Source organism: Haemaphysalis longicornis, unplaced genomic scaffold, assembly GCF_048455015.1.
Source record: "Haemaphysalis longicornis isolate Haplotype H1 unplaced genomic scaffold, Haemaphysalis longicornis Haplotype H1 scaffold_3, whole genome shotgun sequence".
Classification (NCBI taxonomy): Eukaryota; Metazoa; Arthropoda; class Arachnida; order Ixodida; family Ixodidae; genus Haemaphysalis; species Haemaphysalis longicornis.
The window spans coordinates 204,308,182-204,316,135 of NW_027526335.1; the positions used below are offsets into that span (position 1 = coordinate 204,308,182).

Genomic DNA, 7,954 nt, shown 5'->3' on the forward strand with positions numbered 1-7,954 from the left:
CCATCACTTAAGAATGTTTAACTCTTTGTGATCTATTCATGTTTAACCTTTGGTGACCCTACCTATTTCCTGTTAAATTGCTAGCTTCTGTGAAATGCTCTTTTGTGCCCCCTATCTATTCTCTTGACCCGCGGGTGGCACACCCATCTTCGCTTCCCCCCGAACCAGTGTCAGCATTCACTGAATACCTCAGTGTATACTCTTCCCTTTCTTTTCAAACCGTGGTTGTCCAGTTTCCCCCATTGTCTGAACTTGCAGCCCGCGCGGCATACGTTGACCCGTCATGGTGCAACCTTGAACGCTGCATTGTTAACACAACCCCTTTTTCTCTCTGTCGCTCCCCCCCTTTTTATTTTTCTTGTTTGTTTGTTGATGTTGTAACATAGGCGTAGCCTGACTGTATGTACACTCCCCATTTCCGAGACATTTTCCGCTCTTTCTCACAGTTTTATGCAAACCTATAAAAGAAATGTGTTCAAAATGTTTGTGATCTATTCATGTTTGTGATCTCTTTGTGATCTACTCATGTTTAACCTTTTGTGACCCTACCTATTTCGTGTTAAATTGCTAGCTTTTGTGAAATGCTCTTTTGTGCCCCCTATCTGCTCTCTTGACCAGCGGGGGGCACACCCATCTTCGCTTCCCCCCGAACCAGTCTCAGCAGTCACTGAATACCTCAGTGTATACTCTTCCCTTTCTTTTCAAACCGCAGTTGTCCAGTTTTCCCCCATTGTCTGAACTTGCAGCCCGCGCGGCATACGTTGACCCGTCATGGTGCAACCTTGAACGCTGCATTGTTAACACGACCCCTTTTTCGCTCTCTCGCTCCCCCCCCTTTTTTGTTTTTTATTTTTCTTGTTTGTTTGTTGATGTTGTAACATAGGCGTAGCCTGACTGTATGCACACTCCCCATTTCCGAAACATTTTCCGCTCTTTCTCACAGTTTTATGCAAACCTATATAACAAATGTGTTCAAAATGTTTGCAACAGCAAAATCATGTAACTTTACTCTGATGAAGGCAAGTCCCGTTGCCGCTACGTAAGTAAACATTGTTTGTTATTGTTCTTGCTGTGTATCCGACTCTCTACTTATACTATTTCTGCGCGCTTTGTGAGTTTATCTTTTTCTAGATTTATATATATATATATATATATATATATATATATATTGAGGGGGTCGTTGAAAATAGGACAGAAGAGTTGACAGTCAAAAAAACCTCGGAAAGCAGGGGGAGGATGTGGTAGGTCATTGAAACAGATAACACATTTGTAAAGAACGAAAGAAAATGGAGAAAAAACGCGGCCAGGTGGGATTCAAACCCACGACATCCAGAATACCGGTCTGGTGCGATAACCACTGCGCTACCGGCGGGGCGATTTTCCCCTTTACTTTCTGGGGTATTTATGTTAGGGTATTTTCGTTTCCTGTGCTTGGGGGTGGTAGTCCCCTTCACCCAGAGTAGTCCGAGTGGTGCTGACTACCACCCCCAAACAGAGAAAAAAAAACCTTAAGATAAATACCCCAGAAAGTAGTGGGGAAAATTGCCTCCGATAGCGTAGTGGTTATCGCACCAGACCGGTATTCTAGAGGCCGTAGGTTCGGATCCCACCTGGCGGGCACTTTTTTTCTCATTTTTCTCCACTTTCTTTCTTTCCAAGTTCAAATTCTTCACCTTTTTCAATGGCCTACCACATCCTCCCCCTTGGTTTCCGAGGTTTTCTTAAATGCCAACACTTATTTCTGTCATAATATATATATAAATATATATATATATATATATATATATATATATATATATATATATATATATATAGCGAAGAATTAGAATAGGAAATGAGGGGCTCGTTGAATTAAGAAAGAAAATAAGAATGGGCAGTCAAGAAAACCACGGAAAGCAAAGGGAAGGATGCAGGTGTCAAGAGAAAGAATTTGGAAAATAAGAAAGTGGAGAAAATATGCCCGCCAGGTGGGATCCGAACGCACGACCTCCAGAATATCGGTCTGGAGCGATAACCACTACGCTACCGGCGGGGCTACGTTAGCCTCCACTTTCTGGGGTATTTATGTTCAGGTATTTTTGTTTCCTGCGCTTGGGGGTGGTAGCCAGCGCCACTCGGACTACTCGGGGTGAAGGGGACGTTCTTTTTAACCTCCGGGCCTTGACTCGAGCGTCTACGACATCTCGAGAGTGGTCGACCAGCGTTGAATCCTCTTAAGCTCCCTATGGCACCAAGACTGCCAGAACAGAGGCCCTCGCTATGCATGTAGCGAATCAGAATAGAAAATGAGGGGCTCGTTGGAATAAGACATAAAATAAAAATTGCCAGTCAAGAAAACCTCGGATGCAAAGGGGAGGATGTAGTTGGTCAAGATAAAGAATTTGGAAAATAAGAAAGAGAGAAAAAATGGCCGCCAGGTTGGATCCGAACCCACGACCTCCAGAATATATATGTATATATATATATATATATATATATATATATATATATATATATATAAGTTAAATAAGGTTTACTGACGTTTCAGGAAGAGGACTTCCTTGCATCAGAGTTCTCCAGTACTGAGTAAACATTTGGTATTATGAAGAAACAAACTCTTCTTCCTGAAACGTCACGACACTTTTATTTTTAATGTTAATGTCTTTCTCGTGTGTCTGTCTCTACTTACCATTATTTTTGCGCTGTGTGCGTGTTTTTATGTTTCCAGACTATATATATATATATATATATATATATTGTAGGAAAAAATCACACAGCGCGCAGAAATAATGTAAGTAAAGAGTCGGATACACAGCAAGAGCAATAACAAAGAACGTTAACCGCAAAAGCATGTAACTGTACTCTGATAAAGGCAAGTCGCGTTGCCGCTTCGTAACTAGACGTTCTTTGTCATTGTTCTTGCTGTGTTACAGACTCTCTATTTATACTATATATATAAATATAAATGTGTATGTAATTTATATATATATATATATATATATATATAGCGTAGTGGTTATCGCACCAGACCGGTATTCTGGAGGTCGTGGGTTCGGATCCCACCCGGCGGGCATTTTTTCACCACTTTCTTTTCGACTCAAAAAATTCTTCATCTCTTTCTATGACCCACCACAACCTCCCCTTTGCTTTCCGAGGTTTTCTTGACTGCCAACCCTTATTTTCTGTCTTATGTCACGGAGCCCCTCATTTCCCATTTTCTGATTCGCTATATATATATATATATATATATATATATATATATATATATATATATATATATATATATATATATATATACACAAAGTAGAAGTACGCTCTTCGGAGACTTTATTTCCAACGTTTCGACCTGAGACAGGTCTTCCTCCTGAGGAAGACCTGTCTCAGGTCGAAACGTTGGAAATAAAGTCTCCGAAGAGCGTACTTCTACTTTGTGCGTATTCCTGCAGCAACTAAGGACTCCACTTCACGATTATATATATATATATATATATATATATATATATATATATATATATATATATATATATATATATATATATATATATATATATATATATATATATTTATATATATATATATGTATGTATATGTATAAATATATATATATATATATATTTATATATATATATTTATATATATATATATGTATGTATATGGGGGCTCTAGAAGTTATATGACGTTAGCACAGTGACTGTTAAAGTTACCTTTTACTTTTACGTAATATTCTGAGGGCGGGCTGGTTGCAGGCTGTGTAGTGGTGTAGTGTGGGGATACTTTGCATCAAAGTTTCTTATAGGTCATGTAACCGGTAGTTTTGGGAAGGCTGACACGAGGGTTAGTAAGGTCTCCTAAATTCTTATAACGGCGGCAGACAACGCGCGGTGGTTCGGTAATATGCTTTTTAAGAGGGTTCAGCAGTTCGGCGCCAACTCAGATTCGAACTTTTTCGCTTCATAGATGGCATCACGTACCGCTCCCCAAACGTTGCGTCAGGTAGTTGCAATCTAGCAGTGTAAAAACAACCAGGACACCGAAGCACGCTTTATTCCGCCGCAGGAAAGGAAATATAGCTCCGATGACGGCATGCATCGGTCGTGCGATGACACGAGCGTTCCGTGATACGACCGAAGATCTTGGCCAACAATGTCAGATATCAGTACGGAATGAATACCGGCATGACTTGGCCCAGATGTTTCTTTTTGCGTTTTTGCATGCTGTTGTTTTTTTTTGTAGAACACGAAGTCGGCGACTTGCAAAGAGGGCGAGAAGGGTGCTTCTCGTAGTGCGAATGAAAAGATACATTCATTTACTGCGACCCCCAGATAAGGCCACTGCATCTAAGAAGGCGACAGAAAATGTATTTAGAGGTTTTCTAAGCCTTTCGTATCTATCTACGCGCACAGGTAAGAACACAAATACGACAGCGCGTATACACAATTCACTTTCGCGCCAGCATAGACGGCGGCGGTTACATTGCTCCGACCGACAGAAGAGCATTGCAGCGAGCCACGAAAGTGACAAGGGGTGCGCGTGGACCTACTGGGCTGCAGGCTTTCCTCAGCATTCGTTGTCAATCCTGCCGTTTGCGGGATAGAAGCTTGGTTCGCTGCACTTCTGTGGAAGCCAGGAAACGTGACTTCTTCAAAGAAAATTCTATCCCACTTATGCGTGTTAAATTACTGCAGCGACAATTGCGAGTGGTACGAATGAAGAAAATCACACCAATGTCACAGCAGAAACTGAAAACACATTTCTTGCGGGCGAGCAAATCACGCTGTGTGGCGCTGTGCCGGTCATAACTACAGCTTTATCAGCCCTTCTAGGTGAAGAAGGGTGCCTAGAGTTGTCACCCGCTTCGCTTTTAACATGCACACATATCTGTACTCTGATCAAATTTCTTCCTTAATATTTTCCGCAGTCGATATGACATCATTTATAACATTTCTCGAATAGTGAAACAGCTCAGTGTGAATTTATTACCGCTGTATTGCTTTTGAAAATTTCGTACAATGCGACATGGGATTTGAATTAAAAGTACACGATTGTACGTAGTGTCGACGAGAAAACATTTCGTCATAAAATTCACCAAACAAGAAGAACTATCATTTTCCCGATTACACTATTATGCAAGCGGTTAAGCCCATTCTAAGCTACGCGCATAGTGGTTTGAACGGTAGTAATTGTGGTCATTGCTGCTACGCCTTGCGAGTTCTTGGACAATTCAATTTGCCTAGCTGCCCGGTGTTTTTAGCATGAGAAGGGAAACGGGAAACGGGGTGTTGCGGATGGGAACCAGCCATGGCTTTGCTTAGAACGCTCTTTATGACCGGTTCTTCCTCTACGTCGCAATGGTGATTTCTCTCTTAGGTCGTTCTTTTTGTTCTTTACACGAAATGTGTTTTCTGTAACAAGATATTCTATTTAGACGGCTTTAAATCCTACGCAGCGCACTTATTTGAGGCGTTTTGTTGAATTGTTTATGTTTGTAAAGAAATATAACAAATTATTGTGACCACAAATATTACGGAACTACGAAAGCGCATGTAAAAAGTGCAATGCGTAGGTCACAGCTTACGTAACCGTTACCGTAACGCTAAAGTCATATGTTATACATTGAGCTAAATGGGACTAACGAAATTTAATGCCGGTTTACTTAAATTATCGCACGTTTCTTTTCAATTTTTCATAATATGTCCACACTGCGTAAATTGAGTAGTGTACGTACAGTCTTTGTCAAAATTTTGTCGGCCACGGCGACCGTGGCCGGAGCAGGCGCGCAGCCGAGCGGGGGCGCTGCGCTTGCTACTGCCGGCTGGTTACGCGGCTAAAGAGAGTGAGGGGAACTTTCTTGCTTCCTTTCGTAGCGCGATAAGTTCAGCGAGGCCGGTTTCTCAGAGCAGGCGCACCTCGCTTTAGCGCAGGCCCTTTGCGCCGCTCTGGTCGCGCCGGACACACTACAAAAGCAAGAGCAAAAGTTCCCCTCGCTCTCTTTAGCCACGCAACCAGCCGACAGCGGCAAGCGCAGCGCCCCTACTCGGCCGCGCTCCTGCTCCGGCAACGGTCGCCGTGGCCCACAAAATTTTGACAGACTGTACGTATGTGCATACGCAGGTATGTATGTATGTATGTATGTATGTATGTATGTATGTATGTATGTATGTATGTATGTATGCATCTGTGTATGCATGCATATATGTATGTATGTATGTATGCATGTATGCATGTATGCATGTATGCATGTATGCATGTATGTATGTATGTATGTATGTATGTATGTATGTATGTATGTATGTATGTATGTATGTACGTACGTATGTATGTATGCATGTATGTATGTGTGTATGTATGTATGTATGCAGATATGTATGTATGTATGCAGATATGTATGAATCAATGAATGAATGAAGGAATGATGAGCCTATCAAGGGCGTTGCCCGTGGAAGTCCAACTGCTTTGATATTGCTATGTCCGAATAACTCATTTACGCTTAATTTCTTTATTTCATTCTTTCATAGCGCTAGCGGTATTCTGCTCTTTCTATTCTCATTTCAGCGTAGTCATTCCGTTACCGCGGTGGTCCAACGGTTATCCGTTTGGGCCAAAACATGCCCTTCCTTACTTCACTTTCAGTGGTATATCCCCCCCCCCCAGTAACACAGTAACCCGAAACGCTCATTCCCAATGTCGGAGCGCTTTTTTTGTCATTTTTGTTTCGGTGGCTACATGGGCCGACCGAAGATTGTTTAGACGTAATAACTCCCTGATTGGGAACTTTGTAACCTATAAATCCGGCTATCAGATGCTTTTCGGCTGTTCAGGTGCCCCTTGCTTCTGTTCGGGCCAAAGATAAAGCCCGGCGTGCGTGTGGCATGTACAGCTCCGAGTGACATGAGCCTGAGGGCGCAGCTTCGCGGCGCTGAGCTTCCACCCGGAACCCTTTACCCACATCTGGTGAGCTTAGGTTCTAAGCGCTGTACCTCTGCACGCAGTTACAATTTCGGAAAAGCGATAATCGATACGAGATGGACTCATGATCCTCTACTAGTTAATCATTACAATCAAGCATCTAACTTAGGATAATTGAAACGGTGATTAATCAAGTCAAGTTACTTATTTCCATAAATAGCACTTGGCACCTGCCACGGCTTCTGATCACTTAGCGCAAGAAAAACAGCTTTACTTCCAAATTGCAATTTTTTTTAAATAATTAGTCTCGATTAAACACCCCGTATACCCACACATTTCTTTTCCCCATTTTTGATTTAATACCCTTGCTTATGTGTTGCCTCTGTATGCCCTATATTCCTCATTTACCCCGTGCCTCACCCGAGAAGGCAAACCACTGTTGGTGAGCGCTTCAAATAAATAAATAAAATAGTGCGTGGTTGCATGTTTTGGCGGCCGTGAACGTAGCCGCGTCTTCCTAAATAAACCAAACATTCCAGAAAACGAAAAAAGTCAGCTAACACAGAAGATTTTGCACGTATGTATGATCATTCATGAATATTTTTGGACTTTTTGGAAGAGAAGCTTGAATGGTAATATGTACAGACAACGTAAAGAACAATGAATACTCAATTGTGCACTATTCGAAATCGACACGTCCGAAAAACATTTAAAGCAATTGGTAAAAATCAACCTCCAGCACTGACCCAGTAATTACCAGAAACTAACACCAAAAACAAGAGTGAAAACTTTTGCTGATCAATACATAAGTTTGAATGAAACCAGCGCATCAGGCGGAACACGAAGAGAACTTGACAAACACTTGCGCAAGTGTTTTTTATACTTCTCTTTCCGTCCTGTCTGATGCGCTCTTGCTTTCTTTCGAACCATGGAAAGACCCATGCAGATTATTTGAATGCCTGCAACGAACGCAACATTTCTGTCACTTCCTGAAACTACCTTTCAACGTTCCGTTCACAATGTTTAAAGAAAAAAATAGACAGTTTACTGTAACAGATAACGCGAACTG

General features: G+C 41.8%; 1 non-coding gene across 1 annotated transcript; it reads right to left on the reverse strand.

Moving 5' to 3' along the window:
* Positions 1-1,959: 1,959 nt before the first annotated feature.
* Positions 1,960-2,032, reverse strand: Trnai-gau (transfer RNA isoleucine (anticodon GAU)). Its single transcript has one exon. It is a non-coding gene; the product is annotated as a tRNA-Ile (tRNA).
* Positions 2,033-7,954: the final 5,922 nt, after the last annotated feature.